The sequence below is a fragment of the Calidris pugnax genome, unplaced genomic scaffold, assembly GCF_001431845.1.
Source record: "Calidris pugnax isolate Ruff unplaced genomic scaffold, ASM143184v1 scaffold95, whole genome shotgun sequence".
Taxonomy (NCBI): domain Eukaryota; kingdom Metazoa; phylum Chordata; class Aves; order Charadriiformes; family Scolopacidae; genus Calidris; species Calidris pugnax.
This window is the reverse complement of record NW_015090885.1, coordinates 13,902,621-13,917,904: the sequence shown is the minus strand read 5'-3', so window position 1 is coordinate 13,917,904 and position 15,284 is coordinate 13,902,621. Positions and strand designations below refer to the sequence as shown.

The following is a 15,284-nucleotide window of genomic DNA, read 5'->3' as shown; positions in this document are numbered from 1 at the left end:
ACAGGCCAGTCACAATGGGGAACTTTTCCTGTTTATTCGCAGTTAGACTCACTTTAGTCTCCAATACACTCAGCTCTTGAGATACTCCTGTCACTCCAGCAACAGTGACAGATTCTTGCCCTCTATGATTCGATGGCATTAGGGTGCACTGTGCACCAGTGTCCAACAGGGCCCTATACTTTTGTGGTTCTGATGTGCCAGGCCATCGAATCCACACAGTCCAATAAACTTGATTATCCCTCTCCTCCTCCTGGCTTGAGGCAGGGCACCCATATTTTTGACTAGAGGGCCCGCCACTTCCATCCATGACAGTTGCGTGTCATAAATCAGGCTCTGAAACATATCTCTGCCTTCTGGGGGACTTTCCTCTGGAAACTGGAGCAGCACTTCTCCTAGAAGATCCCTCCCTCGGGGGTGTTTTACTCCGTAACTCAAGTATATATGTCTGTAAAGCTGAAGTAGGTTTTCCATCCCAATTCCTCATGTTTTCTCCCTGATTACGCAGGGTAGACCACAGGATATGTCATGGTTTGCTTTGGTTCTCTCGAACAGCCCTAGTAGGGAGGTGTTTGTCCCCAGCTGAGACATTGGCTTTGCCAAATGATTTCTTCAGCACTGAGACACTGGCCTGTGGGACAGAAAGACTATCTGCATAATGCTGCATTCGAGTATCCATATCATCCAGTGTCGGTGCCACATCTTCTCTCCAGCAAAATAATGTCAATACATTAGCATAAGCTGCTGGTGCACTCAGTACCCACTTGAGCCAAATGGGTCTAGTAATTTTGAGTGCATCTGGATCTAATGATGTCTGCAGGTTGCCCAAATCGCTGAAAATCATCTCCTGCACAGCTATTTCCCTCAGATTCTTAATTCCTCCCTCAATAGTTGTCCACTTGGATGGCTGGTACATGATATCGTCCCTATAGGGGTATTTGCTCCTCACACACAACAGGAGTCACCTCCAGGGGGTGAGGGATTGTGGTAGTCTTCCAAGAGCTCTGTCAATACCTGATTCTCTAGACAACAGTGCTTGGCTTCTCTACCATCTAAGTCCAAACTATCAGCTCCAGTGTCCCAGCATTGGAGCAGCCAATTAATCACTTGCTCGCCTCCCTGATGACTGTAAGCCTTATGTGTGTCTCTCGCAGCTTATTTAGGGTTAGTGAGTAGTTTCCTCTGTTACTGTATTGCCTGATGTCCCTGGTTCACTGTTGCTATCTGATGCTACTGCACGTTTCCTCTGATGTACAGGGTTGCCTGATACTGGCACTGATTGAGTCTGTAGGTCAGCTGCATCATCCATCACCAAGGCCGAAGTAGATTAAGTACTTGTTGCAGCTGCAGGTCTTGTCATGAGAGCCATCAGGGTCTGGATAAGATCAGGGTCTGTTGGGAGGGCTGGCGAGTTCTGCATGGGCATGATGTCTATTGCGGGGGCCGGTGGGGTCTGCAGGGGCACGATTTCAGTCGTGGGGGTCAGCAGGGTCTGCACAGATAGAGTGGTTGTCGCGGGGACTGGCAGGGTCTGCACAGGCAGGGGGTCTGGTGAGGTCTCGAGGACTGGCAGGGTCTGCACGGGTGCAATGTCTGCTGCAGGGGCCTGCTGGGTGTGCACAGGAGCAAGGACTGCTGGCGGAGGGGGTGGCAGGGTCTCTACAGGAGCAATGTCTGTCGGGGGCTGGTGGGGTCTCTACTGGATGCTTCCCTCCACTGTAGACCCAGCCCATAAAAAAGTGCGAGCCCGCAAAAATTAACAACATAAGCAAGATGATCAAAACATTCCAAGGGTATTTCAAACTCTCAAAACTGTTACTATTGACGCTACTGCAACATACAAATCCTGAAGAAATATATTAGTGTGATATTGTCACCGATGCACAGTTGTAGTAGCAATGGGCACATTTTGTTCCTGGACCCTCAGCAGCCCTACAATAGAAGGGTCCTCTGACAGGCCAGGAAAAGTAGACAGTTGTATAACTTTCTTCGTCTCCACCGCCGCTACACCAAATGCCCACCGGTACCCCCTCGGGTCTTTAAAATACACTTTTCTGAGGTAATCTATGCCAAGAATGCATGGTGCATACAGGCCAGTCACAATGGGGAACTTTTCCTGTTTATTCGCAGTTAGACTCACTTTAGTCTCCAATACACTCAGCTCTTGAGATACTCCTGTCACTCCAGCAACAGTGACAGATTCTTGCCCTCTATGATTCGATGGCATTAGGGTGCACTGTGCACCAGTGTCCAACAGGGCCCTATACTTTTGTGGTTCTGATGTGCCAGGCCATCGAATCCACACAGTCCAATAAACTTGATTATCCCTCTCCTCCTCCTGGCTTGAGGCAGGGCACCCATATTTTTGACTAGAGGGCCCGCCACTTCCATCCATGACAGTTGCGTGTCATAAATCAGGCTCTGAAACATATCTCTGCCTTCTGGGGGACTTTCCTCTGGAAACTGGAGCAGCACTTCTCCTAGAAGATCCCTCCCTCGGGGGTGTTTTACTCCGTAACTCAAGTATATATGTCTGTAAAGCTGAAGTAGGTTTTCCATCCCAATTCCTCATGTTTTCTCCCTGATTACGCAGGGTAGACCACAGGATATGTCATGGTTTGCTTTGGTTCTCTCGAACAGCCCTAGTAGGGAGGTGTTTGTCCCCAGCTGAGACATTGGCTTTGCCAAATGATTTCTTCAGCACTGAGACACTGGCCTGTGGGACAGAAAGACTATCTGCATAATGCTGCATTCGAGTATCCATATCATCCAGTGTCGGTGCCACATCTTCTCTCCAGCAAAATAATGTCAATACATTAGCATAAGCTGCTGGTGCACTCAGTACCCACTTGAGCCAAATGGGTCTAGTAATTTTGAGTGCATCTGGATCTAATGATGTCTGCAGGTTGCCCAAATCGCTGAAAATCATCTCCTGCACAGCTATTTCCCTCAGATTCTTAATTCCTCCCTCAATAGTTGTCCACTTGGATGGCTGGTACATGATATCGTCCCTATAGGGGTATTTGCTCCTCACACACAACAGGAGTCACCTCCAGGGGGTGAGGGATTGTGGTAGTCTTCCAAGAGCTCTGTCAATACCTGATTCTCTAGACAACAGTGCTTGGCTTCTCTACCATCTAAGTCCAAACTATCAGCTCCAGTGTCCCAGCATTGGAGCAGCCAATTAATCACTTGCTCGCCTCCCTGATGACTGTAAGCCTTATGTGTGTCTCTCGCAGCTTATTTAGGGTTAGTGAGTAGTTTCCTCTGTTACTGTATTGCCTGATGTCCCTGGTTCACTGTTGCTATCTGATGCTACTGCACGTTTCCTCTGATGTACAGGGTTGCCTGATACTGGCACTGATTGAGTCTGTAGGTCAGCTGCATCATCCATCACCAAGGCCGAAGTAGATTAAGTACTTGTTGCAGCTGCAGGTCTTGTCATGAGAGCCATCAGGGTCTGGATAAGATCAGGGTCTGTTGGGAGGGCTGGCGAGTTCTGCATGGGCATGATGTCTATTGCGGGGGCCGGTGGGGTCTGCAGGGGCACGATTTCAGTCGTGGGGGTCAGCAGGGTCTGCACAGATAGAGTGGTTGTCGCGGGGACTGGCAGGGTCTGCACAGGCAGGGGGTCTGGTGAGGTCTCGAGGACTGGCAGGGTCTGCACGGGTGCAATGTCTGCTGCAGGGGCCTGCTGGGTGTGCACAGGAGCAAGGACTGCTGGCGGAGGGGGTGGCAGGGTCTCTACAGGAGCAATGTCTGTCGGGGGCTGGTGGGGTCTCTACTGGATGCTTCCCTCCACTGTAGACCCAGCCCATAAAAAAGTGCGAGCCCGCAAAAATTAACAACATAAGCAAGATGATCAAAACATTCCAAGGGTATTTCAAACTCTCAAAACTGTTACTATTGACGCTACTGCAACATACAAATCCTGAAGAAATATATCCCCCCTCACTAAATGGCCCGTAATATAACCCAAAGTGTAATTATACCCAAAAAGGAGCTCCCACCATCCCGAGGTGAGTCTGACCGCAGTGATTAACAAGATGCAATTACTTAAGTGACAAAAAACGGAATGATTACAAAAGCCCTGACAACATAGCAAAATACTGCCGCACAAAATAACAAGACAATGTTTTTAACTCCACATTTAGAAATGATAAGCTGCCCTAAACCAATGAAAAGCAGCAACAAACACTTGCACAACTCCCATAGCTGCTCATATAGGGCTACACAGAGATACCAGAGAACTTCGTCTACAATACTTAGAAACCACTCTTCGTCTCCACCGCCGCTACACCAAATGCCCACCGGTACCCCCTCGGGTCTTTAAAATACACTTTTCTGAGGTAATCTATGCCAAGAATGCATGGTGCATACAGGCCAGTCACAATGGGGAACTTTTCCTGTTTATTCGCAGTTAGACTCACTTTAGTCTCCAATACACTCAGCTCTTGAGATACTCCTGTCACTCCAGCAACAGTGACAGATTCTTGCCCTCTATGATTCGATGGCATTAGGGTGCACTGTGCACCAGTGTCCAACAGGGCCCTATACTTTTGTGGTTCTGATGTGCCAGGCCATCGAATCCACACAGTCCAATAAACTTGATTATCCCTCTCCTCCTCCTGGCTTGAGGCAGGGCACCCATATTTTTGACTAGAGGGCCCGCCACTTCCATCCATGACAGTTGCGTGTCATAAATCAGGCTCTGAAACATATCTCTGCCTTCTGGGGGACTTTCCTCTGGAAACTGGAGCAGCACTTCTCCTAGAAGATCCCTCCCTCGGGGGTGTTTTACTCCGTAACTCAAGTATATATGTCTGTAAAGCTGAAGTAGGTTTTCCATCCCAATTCCTCATGTTTTCTCCCTGATTACGCAGGGTAGACCACAGGATATGTCATGGTTTGCTTTGGTTCTCTCGAACAGCCCTAGTAGGGAGGTGTTTGTCCCCAGCTGAGACATTGGCTTTGCCAAATGATTTCTTCAGCACTGAGACACTGGCCTGTGGGACAGAAAGACTATCTGCATAATGCTGCATTCGAGTATCCATATCATCCAGTGTCGGTGCCACATCTTCTCTCCAGCAAAATAATGTCAATACATTAGCATAAGCTGCTGGTGCACTCAGTACCCACTTGAGCCAAATGGGTCTAGTAATTTTGAGTGCATCTGGATCTAATGATGTCTGCAGGTTGCCCAAATCGCTGAAAATCATCTCCTGCACAGCTATTTCCCTCAGATTCTTAATTCCTCCCTCAATAGTTGTCCACTTGGATGGCTGGTACATGATATCGTCCCTATAGGGGTATTTGCTCCTCACACACAACAGGAGTCACCTCCAGGGGGTGAGGGATTGTGGTAGTCTTCCAAGAGCTCTGTCAATACCTGATTCTCTAGACAACAGTGCTTGGCTTCTCTACCATCTAAGTCCAAACTATCAGCTCCAGTGTCCCAGCATTGGAGCAGCCAATTAATCACTTGCTCGCCTCCCTGATGACTGTAAGCCTTATGTGTGTCTCTCGCAGCTTATTTAGGGTTAGTGAGTAGTTTCCTCTGTTACTGTATTGCCTGATGTCCCTGGTTCACTGTTGCTATCTGATGCTACTGCACGTTTCCTCTGATGTACAGGGTTGCCTGATACTGGCACTGATTGAGTCTGTAGGTCAGCTGCATCATCCATCACCAAGGCCGAAGTAGATTAAGTACTTGTTGCAGCTGCAGGTCTTGTCATGAGAGCCATCAGGGTCTGGATAAGATCAGGGTCTGTTGGGAGGGCTGGCGAGTTCTGCATGGGCATGATGTCTATTGCGGGGGCCGGTGGGGTCTGCAGGGGCACGATTTCAGTCGTGGGGGTCAGCAGGGTCTGCACAGATAGAGTGGTTGTCGCGGGGACTGGCAGGGTCTGCACAGGCAGGGGGTCTGGTGAGGTCTCGAGGACTGGCAGGGTCTGCACGGGTGCAATGTCTGCTGCAGGGGCCTGCTGGGTGTGCACAGGAGCAAGGACTGCTGGCGGAGGGGGTGGCAGGGTCTCTACAGGAGCAATGTCTGTCGGGGGCTGGTGGGGTCTCTACTGGATGCTTCCCTCCACTGTAGACCCAGCCCATAAAAAAGTGCGAGCCCGCAAAAATTAACAACATAAGCAAGATGATCAAAACATTCCAAGGGTATTTCAAACTCTCAAAACTGTTACTATTGACGCTACTGCAACATACAAATCCTGAAGAAATATATCCCCCCTCACTAAATGGCCCGTAATATAACCCAAAGTGTAATTATACCCAAAAAGGAGCTCCCACCATCCCGAGGTGAGTCTGACCGCAGTGATTAACAAGATGCAATTACTTAAGTGACAAAAAACGGAATGATTACAAAAGCCCTGACAACATAGCAAAATACTGCCGCACAAAATAACAAGACAATGTTTTTAACTCCACATTTAGAAATGATAAGCTGCCCTAAACCAATGAAAAGCAGCAACAAACACTTGCACAACTCCCATAGCTGCTCATATAGGGCTACACAGAGATACCAGAGAACTTCGTCTACAATACTTAGAAACCACTCCAACAGATCCATAATGACTGTTTTACAAATCCAATCAAATCTGTTTAAATCTTCAACCCTTCAGAACTCTCAGTTAAGGCCTATGGTTCTCCCAGCACTATTTGAATTAAGTGCAAACTATCATGTGAAGTGCCAAGTTCATTAAAATACCACACTGGGTGCCAGGCTTTGTTACAATATCACTTTGTGTACCAAACTCATTAAAATATCACATTGGGTGCCAAATTTGTTAAGATATCATAATGGGCACAAAATTTGTTAAGATACCATGTTGGGCACAGAATTTGTTAACATGGCACGTTGGGAGCCAAATTTTTTACCGTTTGAGAAAACCCATAACAATTTATTATCGTTTAGACAACTATTCTATCACCTGATGACCCCTCCCCACCTGGAAAGGGGAATTGGGGAACACAAAGAAACATGAGAGTTGAAATATAAACAGATTTAATAGAATAAGACTAAATAATTAACAATAATACTAAAGAACCAGTACTAATCCCGATAGTGATATAAGATACACAAGAATTATACTCAGCCAATTCTATCAGCTGTGCACTCCCAGCAGGGACAGCAAATGTCAGACACTGCCAGCGCAATGGCTTCAGGAGGAAGGGAAGGCCTCAGGGGTCCAGCACCGGGGCAAGGAGTTGTCTGGACCCGCCGCCATCAAGGGAGAGACAGCTACGCAGCAAACTTTTCTAATTTTTATTGAATGTGATGTTCAGGGTATGAAATAATCCCATTGGCCAGCCTGGGTCAAATGCCCAGGCCTTGCTCCTCCTCGTCCCTGCACCTGGCAACACTCAAAATGACCTTGAATCCCACACAGCCTTGCTGGCTATGAAGTAAATATTTTCATGAATTCAGACACTGGAGTCTTCTAAAAGTGCAGTTGTCCCCAGCATTAGAAGAAAGCTTAGTGCTGTGTTGCTCAACCCAGGGTAGAAGGGTATTTGCTGGAGTACGGTTTATCTAACAGTGAAAGTGCCACTTCATACTACAGAGACAGGCAGGGATGGAGCTGTCTGAGGAGATAACCAAAGTTGAAAAAGCATCAAACAGAAATGTACTGTTGATCTAATTTTTAATCTTTACATGGAGTTAATTTAATCCCCAAATTTCCCCAAGCAAAATGCGTTTGGATCCTGAAAATCAGAAATCTAAAATTAGGGGACTGGGGGGTGTGTGTCTCAGAATTTAGTCCAAGTTCTGACTAGCAGGCGGGGAGAGATGCACCTCGGCTTGGCCATTCCAACAGCCACAGGGGAGGTCGGCAGCACAAGAGCTTGATGCTGACAGGGGGAGAATGGGTGAGGGAGGCTTCTGGTGTAGTTTAAACAGAGCTTCAAAACCTGATTATCACAACTTCCTGGCAAACACCTCAAAGGAGGATTTTTCCATATGTAAGATCTGAGGATTTCGTTGGTGTTCTCTGCTGGCTAATATAACGGAGGTGGTACAATATAAGATGCCTTTCATTATACTGTGAATGATTCAGGGGTGTCACTAACACCGTTTACCGCAGCATGACATGTGTACATAAAACCGTGGCTTTAATCCTTTCAATTTTTATTTTTAGACATTCTTCTTTTGGCTTCAGGGCTCTGCCATACATTCCATTCTGCGAAATTACAGGAACTCCAGCCACGGGTGCTCATTTTCGCGGAGGAAACCACGGGAGGCAAAAAAAAAAAAAGAAAAATAAAAAAAAAGCGCCTCTGTTAGACGCAGCCATCAAAAGAGGGTTTGTCTGTCAGCAACTCGCTCTACTTTTTCCACTTTTCCTAGCGAAGTGGGAGCCGCTACCTCCGGCCGTGAGCCCCGCCGCCCCCCCTGCCCGCTCCCGGCTGCTTTTCCTGGAAAGCGGGGCAGGAAAGGGGGGGACGGGCACCGGGCAGCGCCGGATCCCGCGGAAACCTCGCTTTCCCCCGACCCCCTCCCTTTTATTTGTCTCTGCCCTGGGTCCTCCCCGGCCAGGAAACCGCCCGCCCCCCGCGGGGCCGCCAGGGGAACATCTGGGCGGCCGCGCCGCAAACATCTGTGGGCGGCCGCGCCGCATCCCCCGGCGGCCGCAGCTGGAGGGTCCGCAGCGAAACCCCTCGGAGCAGGGGGGGGGCTTCGGGGAGGAGGAGGAGGAGGAGGAGGAGGAAGAGGCTGCGAGGGAGCGGGGCGGCGGAGGTAAGGGCAGCCCGGCTGCCTGTAGCCCCGGGAAAGGCTGGAGGTCTCCCCCGGGCAGAGCGGGGTGAACGCAGGGTGGGGGTGAGAGGAGGAGGAGGATGCGGGGAGGGGTGACTCCTGAGGTAAAAAAGCGCGGACGGGACTTTTAAATCAGAAATCGCTTTTGGAAAACTTGCTGGTGTGAAACTGCGACTGTAGCCCTTGCAGACACCCGGATCGTTCTACCCCAGGTGCAAGAGTTTTTGCAGCAGCGGTTCCGGATCGTTAAAGAAAGGGGGATTACGTGTTAAGGATGGGAATAAAACGTTCACTCTAGTTTTAAGTTTCTTACCTGATTTTTCTCCTCTCTCTTCTTCGGATGTCTCAAATAGAGGTGTAAGTTCAAACTTGGATTTCCAGGCAAAATCAAGAGAATTTAAATGTAGCCACGTCTACTTACTGTATGAGAGAAACCCTAAAATTAGATTATCCCAGGCTCTCTATTCTACTGCAAAATAGAATAACCCTTGGAAAAACATGGTCCCTGAATGTGTTTCGTTTTGTTTCAATTTTTCAGCTATAAATCATATTCTTTCTCCCAATAATGCTTAATAATTGATATGGTATCAAACAATTAATTACCTTTCTGATAAGTGGCTTTCTGAACTTTCAGAGCTTAGGAACTGAAACATAGAAGTACTTCAGAACTAAGTATTTGTGCTTCTTCATTTTTAAACTGAATATATGATGATTAATATGCATTTACATACCTAGAACCTGTGGTCTCTCTAGTATATCTAACTTTGCATCACCTTATGCTATTGTACACCTCTTTAAATTCTGGTGTATGTTGTACTGTAAATCACCACAAGTAAAAGGAATGTATAAAATATCCATTTTAGATGCTATTCATTGTTGAAGTTACCTTTCTGAGATTTGCTCAGATGTCTTTTGCTGCTTTTCAGGGTTGCTTATGTGGGCTTTTCATGTATTTTTCTCTTTCCAAATAGGTTTGGGTAAACCAACCAGATTTCTCTCAGATGTGGAGGCTGTGGGTATAAATAACTACTGGGGCAGAAAAGGAAAATGAACCTTGAGGAGTGGCTTGAATAGTTATACCTGTGTTTAGGCAAACCACTCTTTGTTTACTCTTGCACACCAAATCTGCCTGGAAATATAATTTTACTCAGTACTGCAAACCGCCAGTGCAGCAGCACAAAAACAGGCCCCTTGTTTCCAGTCTGAAGATGTACATGAATCAAGACTTCTCAGTGTCAAACCTCAGTCAACTGGCTCCTACTCTGTTTCTTAGATATAACCCAACAGGCTCACGCTCACTTGCAGTTGGCAGCAGCAGTCATTTTGATTGTCTCTTCCTAGCTACGAGCAAGGCAAGTTCCTAAACCCAAGGAATATAAATAATTAAATGTTGTTTTCAAAATATTTTAGTTTTCAGTAGAGCCCCACTCTACTCTACTCTACTCCTGTCTTATTGTGCACTGTGAGCCAGACCTTGAGTTCTGGCACTGCTTTTTGCTCCAGCAGATAAAAAGGAGACTAAAGTCCCTTTTAATCAATTTATGCCTAAATCAGGGTCTGCTATAACATTTTAATGATATCTGAGTAAAATTCCTAAAACTCTTGCCCCACATGACTTTGCATTTGAGACATTTCTAAGATACAAAGTGTAGCATCTGTAGCACCAGTGGTTTTGGAGGAGGATACAGCCCCTTGCTGCCTTTGCTGGTCTGATTGAATTACAAAGTTCCTACTCCACAGCATTACTCTTGCTTCCTCCATTAATTCTGTCACCTGAGGGGCAGTAAGAACCGAAGCCGCTGCTACTGTAGCCTTGCATTATGGAGGACTGCTAATTATTATTAGTTTCTGCTAATGTTGCATTAGCACCAGCTGATTCCCCTTTAGTGAGTACAAGGTGGTCTCATAAAGAGGAGCTGCACCTGTTTCTCTGATGCATTTTGATTTTTCTAGCTGGGCTCAGACAGCCATTTCTCCCAGCTGTTATCAATATTACGGACTGCCTTGCCAACGCTCCTATTTATTCAGTAGTGTTTCTTTCCTGACCCACACATCTTTCTGCCACTGAGAGTGTGTTTCTCCTAAGCAATAGTTGGTAGAGGCAGTGCACTTGGTGACGCTTGTGACAAGCAGTACACCAAGCACTTTGATCTCGACAGCCAAGACTTGCAGAGAAATCTTCAGTTGAGGCATAACTCTAGGTGCAAATCCCATCTGCCTTGTTGCATGGCTTTATGGAAATACCTGACATGAAAGCTTTTTAGAATTTTCTTATCACAACACAATGTTGCAAGCCCTAAACACTCAAATATCATTGGTTAGAGCATCCAAATCCATGAGATTTGACCATTTCTTTTAAATCACTGTGTTTGCCATCTAAGAGCCCTGAGGGCTCACACTACCTAACTGTATTCCACAGACAGACAGGATGGCTGAAGGTTAAGAATCAATCAAATAACTTAAGAAAGCAGAGATTCAGGAGCAAGAGGCTGGATCTCAGCAGGAGGTGACAACAAAACGCAGCACAGTGTCCCACTAGAACCCAATACTGTGAACACATGGCCCTGGTTTCCAGTCTTCTCCCTAGCAGGGAACAGGGTAAGTTCAGCTCTTACAGGTGTCACCTGCTTGTTGCCCAAGTGTGAGCTGTTATGAGCATCACATTGGCTAACCGAGCTGGTTTGTAAATTTTTGGTAAGAAAACGGAGTCCTTCTTATGAACACCACCAGGGACTCATTAATGCTCTTGCATTAATATGTAGATAATGGTCCCTTCCTATTTTTATTAACTTGAGACAATCCTTAAGATGAAAGCTGACTAGTATGCGCAGCACAGAACGACACTTCTGCTTACCATATTTTGTTAGTGTTTGGTGGTTCTTTAGAACAGGATCTTTGTAATATTCCAGTTTCTCATTTGAAGGCCTCAGTCACCCCACTATCTGGTACTTCACACAATGAAGAGAAATCTAAATTCCTTTTTTGCACAGTCACTGGTAGCCACAGTAAGGTAGCAACCCTTGCAATCAAAGAATTACAAATCATATTGAGGTCAGCAAGCCCTGTCTTTCATTCCTCACTTGTCTCTTTCAGACCTGGCTTCATTGCAGGCAGAAAATAGCATTTTAGACTACTCAAACAGTGAGTTCTCTCAGTAAACACCTCTATTTTTTTGGTTGTGTCTTCTTGTCTTCAAGAAGTATTTGGAAACATAGATAACAAGTGCAGCAAATTCTAACAGTCTGTAAAGTGCTCTGTAAGTGCCAAATGCAGGATTTTATTTGTATTTATTACAAATATTTGTCATAGTCCACTAGTCCTATCAGCTTTGCAGTCTTACTAGATCCTTTCACGGAAGCCCTGACTGTATTGTGAAGACACTGTAAGGGGAGGTCCATAAAAGTGATACTAACAGAAACCAGACCATATTTTAGTTCATTTCCTCTCCAGAGCTGGGCTTTGAGTAATAAATCGTTGGTTGATATAGCAAACTTTTGCTCTCTTGCCATTTTCATCGCGTGTCTTATCAGGAAGCGGAGAACATGTAGGGGAGCACATCTGGAACTACAAGGAGGTGCCAGGGATTATACCCTACAAAACTGGTTTTGGTAGGGTACTCCAGGAGCAATCTTCTTACTGGCAGTGTGACCTCTGCTTAACCATGAGCCTTCAGGGATACCTAGGGTCCTGCAGAGGTCGTTCATTGAAGTGGCTTGGGCTGTTTTAAAGGCAATAGGAGGAACTGACTTCAAAAAGAGGGAGCATATAGGAATTTCACTGGCTGGCACAATTCAGGTTAAAATCAGGAAGTAATAAGTGCTCTAGCTGAGCCCAGCACCAGGTGGACTGGAAAGGGGAACCAGTCTCGGATGTCAGGGAGGAGCTCCTGCAGCACAGCAGTGGGATGTTGCAGCAGGTCCTTCCACCACGCTGTCTGTCTGGCAGCACTCAGCTGCTGCCACGCACAGTCAAAAATTTGCTGGAATCTGCTGGGTTGGGAGGAGCCCTGCGTTGGCAGCACCTGGCCTTGAGGGCAGCAGTCTGCTGTGACCCTCTGCGGGGAAGGGACCTGCTGCTCTGCAGAGGGGACAGCTGGAAGGTCACCCCGCAGGAGGCAGCGACTACTGCCAGGATCCTGCGGGCAGGGAAGCGGCTGTGGTGGCTGAAGCCAGACATTCTCCCACAGGAGGTAGCCTTCTCATACCTGCAATAGTTTACTCACATACCCATGCTATTTTACTCTCTATTTCAGGCAGTGCTGGGAAATACCAGATTTTATGGCCAATGGAGAAGCTATGAATCTTTCATAGGAAAAAATTACTCTTATGTATCCCATGCAATTACAAAATTTATTTATTTTTTTGCATGTGTGTTTTTTGAATTTGTGGTGATCCGAATAAAATGGTCCAAATTGGCAGTCCTGGGGAACTAAAAATTTCATATCCACAGACTAGCAGCTGCTCTGATAGCAAGAGCCAATGGTAAGATTATTATGGAGTATTTGTTGTCCCTGGATAACCCCTGGAGATGGCCTGCTCCAATACGGGAGCAGAAACAGAGTTAGCAGATGCACAGAGAAAGGGGAAAGAAAGCCAGAAAACTGAAGGTCGTGAGAGATGAAAAAACACAGTGAGGAGCACTCAAAGGGCTAAGTAGGACAAGATAGAAGGCTCTGAAAAAATAGAGTAGTTGAGGTTGTGGGCCCCATTCAGCACTATGAGAGATGGTGTCTCAGAGTCCCTTATTTCTTAAGCAAATACACAGGTTTCTGGTCATGAACTCTTTGGCATTTTCATTTTTCATCCCTGTCTCGTAGGCCTGCAGATTTTACCAAGGTGTGATTTAGTCTCTTGCAGGCTATAGAGGTGCCTGTTCATGACACCTCTTTTTTTTGGACCCAAGGCTATACTGTATTTTTTTTGTATTTCAAGAAATCTTGAGTCCTGCTTTCATTAGGACACATAGTACTTAGTTCCAGTTTAATTCTGAAGGAGCTATAGGTGCCTGCTGAGTGTTTCCTTAACATCACAGCAGTCATCTCATCTGCAAAGGCGGGGCTGTAGTTGCTGAAATGCTTTTAGTCATGACATGAAATCAACATTGCATTTAGTGAATAAAGTAATTACAGCAGATATTGTTTTTCAGATCAGGGTGGCTCTCTGTGATGTTAATGGCTGCAGGATAAAAGGCACTTGCATCGTGAATACATCTTCAAGAGCAAGTAGGAAACTTTGGCACTGAAGTAAACATATGTGATTTTCTTTGTCTTAGGTGCATTGAACTTTTGGATTCTGGTTTTCAGTAGAAGTTGTATGATCACAACTGGTGCCCTGATTAGAAAGTGTCTACAAATGTGTTATTTCCTCCTCTTATCTGGGTGCATTATTCTCATTGACATCATGATCGATCCCTGCAGCTGTTAGAGATAAAAAAACATATTGTATGAAATATTATAAACTCCACATCATTGTTTCCTAATCTAGCATATGAAAGAAAAATAACACTTTGTTTTTACTGTTGCAGTGACTTTGCTAATGTTCAATCTTTGGTTTTAACTTCTGTTATCCTATGGCTCTGTAGCAGAAACGAATGCTATGTTGCGTTGCAGCAGAGTGAGTTTGTGGCCTCATAACTCATGTCATTTCTGGAAAAAAACCCCACGTTTCTGGTTGACTGTCCTCTTTAACATCCCCCAGGGATTGATAAACACAGGAAATTGCGAGGCTCACTGCTGTGGCAGGAGGACGTGCAGGGACGGGACGCTGCCTGCTGCAGGGCTAGCTGGCTCAGCTACCGCTTATGTCCCCATCCCATACAGGTTACGCTGCATAAACCCCTCTCTCTTTTTTTTTTTTTTTTTTAAAGGGAGGAGGTGGAAAAAAGGGAAACTAATCTAGTTCTTCAAGAAGCAGCTGAGAAGCTGTCTGAGTAACCAGGTGGTATCACTAGTTTCTCCATACCACTTGCAAGTCTTGCCTTAGTCCCCACTTAGGCAGCCTCAAGAGGTCAGGAATCAAACAAGTAAGTGCTATGAAATATCCCTCCTGAAAAAGTAGATGTTTAAATCAATCACGTAAGCCTGTTTCTTACCTAGCCTTCATTCTTCTGCCAGGGTTAGATAATTTTCATGCCAAAAAGGCAGCTTTTAATACCCACCAACGCAAACATCTGTGGGCGGCCCCGCCGCATCCCCCGGCGGCCGCAGCTGGAGGGTCCGCAGCGAAACCCCTCGGAGCAGGGGGGGGGCTTCGGGGAGGAGGAGGAGGAGGAGGAAGAGGCTGCGAGGGAGCGGGGCGGCGGAGGTAAGGGCAGCCCGGCTGCCTGTAGCCCCGGGAAAGGCTGGAGGTCTCCCCCGGGCAGAGCGGGGTGAACGCAGGGTGGGGGTGAGAGGAGGAGGAGGAGGGGTGATTATTATTCCGGGGGGAGGGGGTGTTAATATTCCCGGGTGGAAGGGCAACAACTACTCCATGTTTTGCTTTAACTCGGTCCATGGGGCGGGGGGGGGGGGGGGGCGGGGGGG

General features: G+C 46.7%; 1 protein-coding gene across 3 annotated transcripts in view; it reads left to right on the top strand.

The window, feature by feature from the left end:
- TMEM45A (transmembrane protein 45A) overlaps window positions 1-15,284 on the top strand; it is a 56,879-nt gene that overhangs the window by 22,149 nt on the left and 19,446 nt on the right. Inside the window, exon 1 of one of the 3 annotated variants that reach the window (XM_014947126.1) lies at window positions 8,727-8,746. The exons of 1 other annotated variant lie outside the window; for it this stretch is intronic. The gene's annotated coding sequence lies outside the window, so the exon portion shown is untranslated. Of the gene's footprint in view, window positions 1-8,726; window positions 8,747-14,940; window positions 15,067-15,284 lie in introns of those variants that run through there. One more of the 3 variants, XM_014947122.1, reaches the window with a different exon arrangement.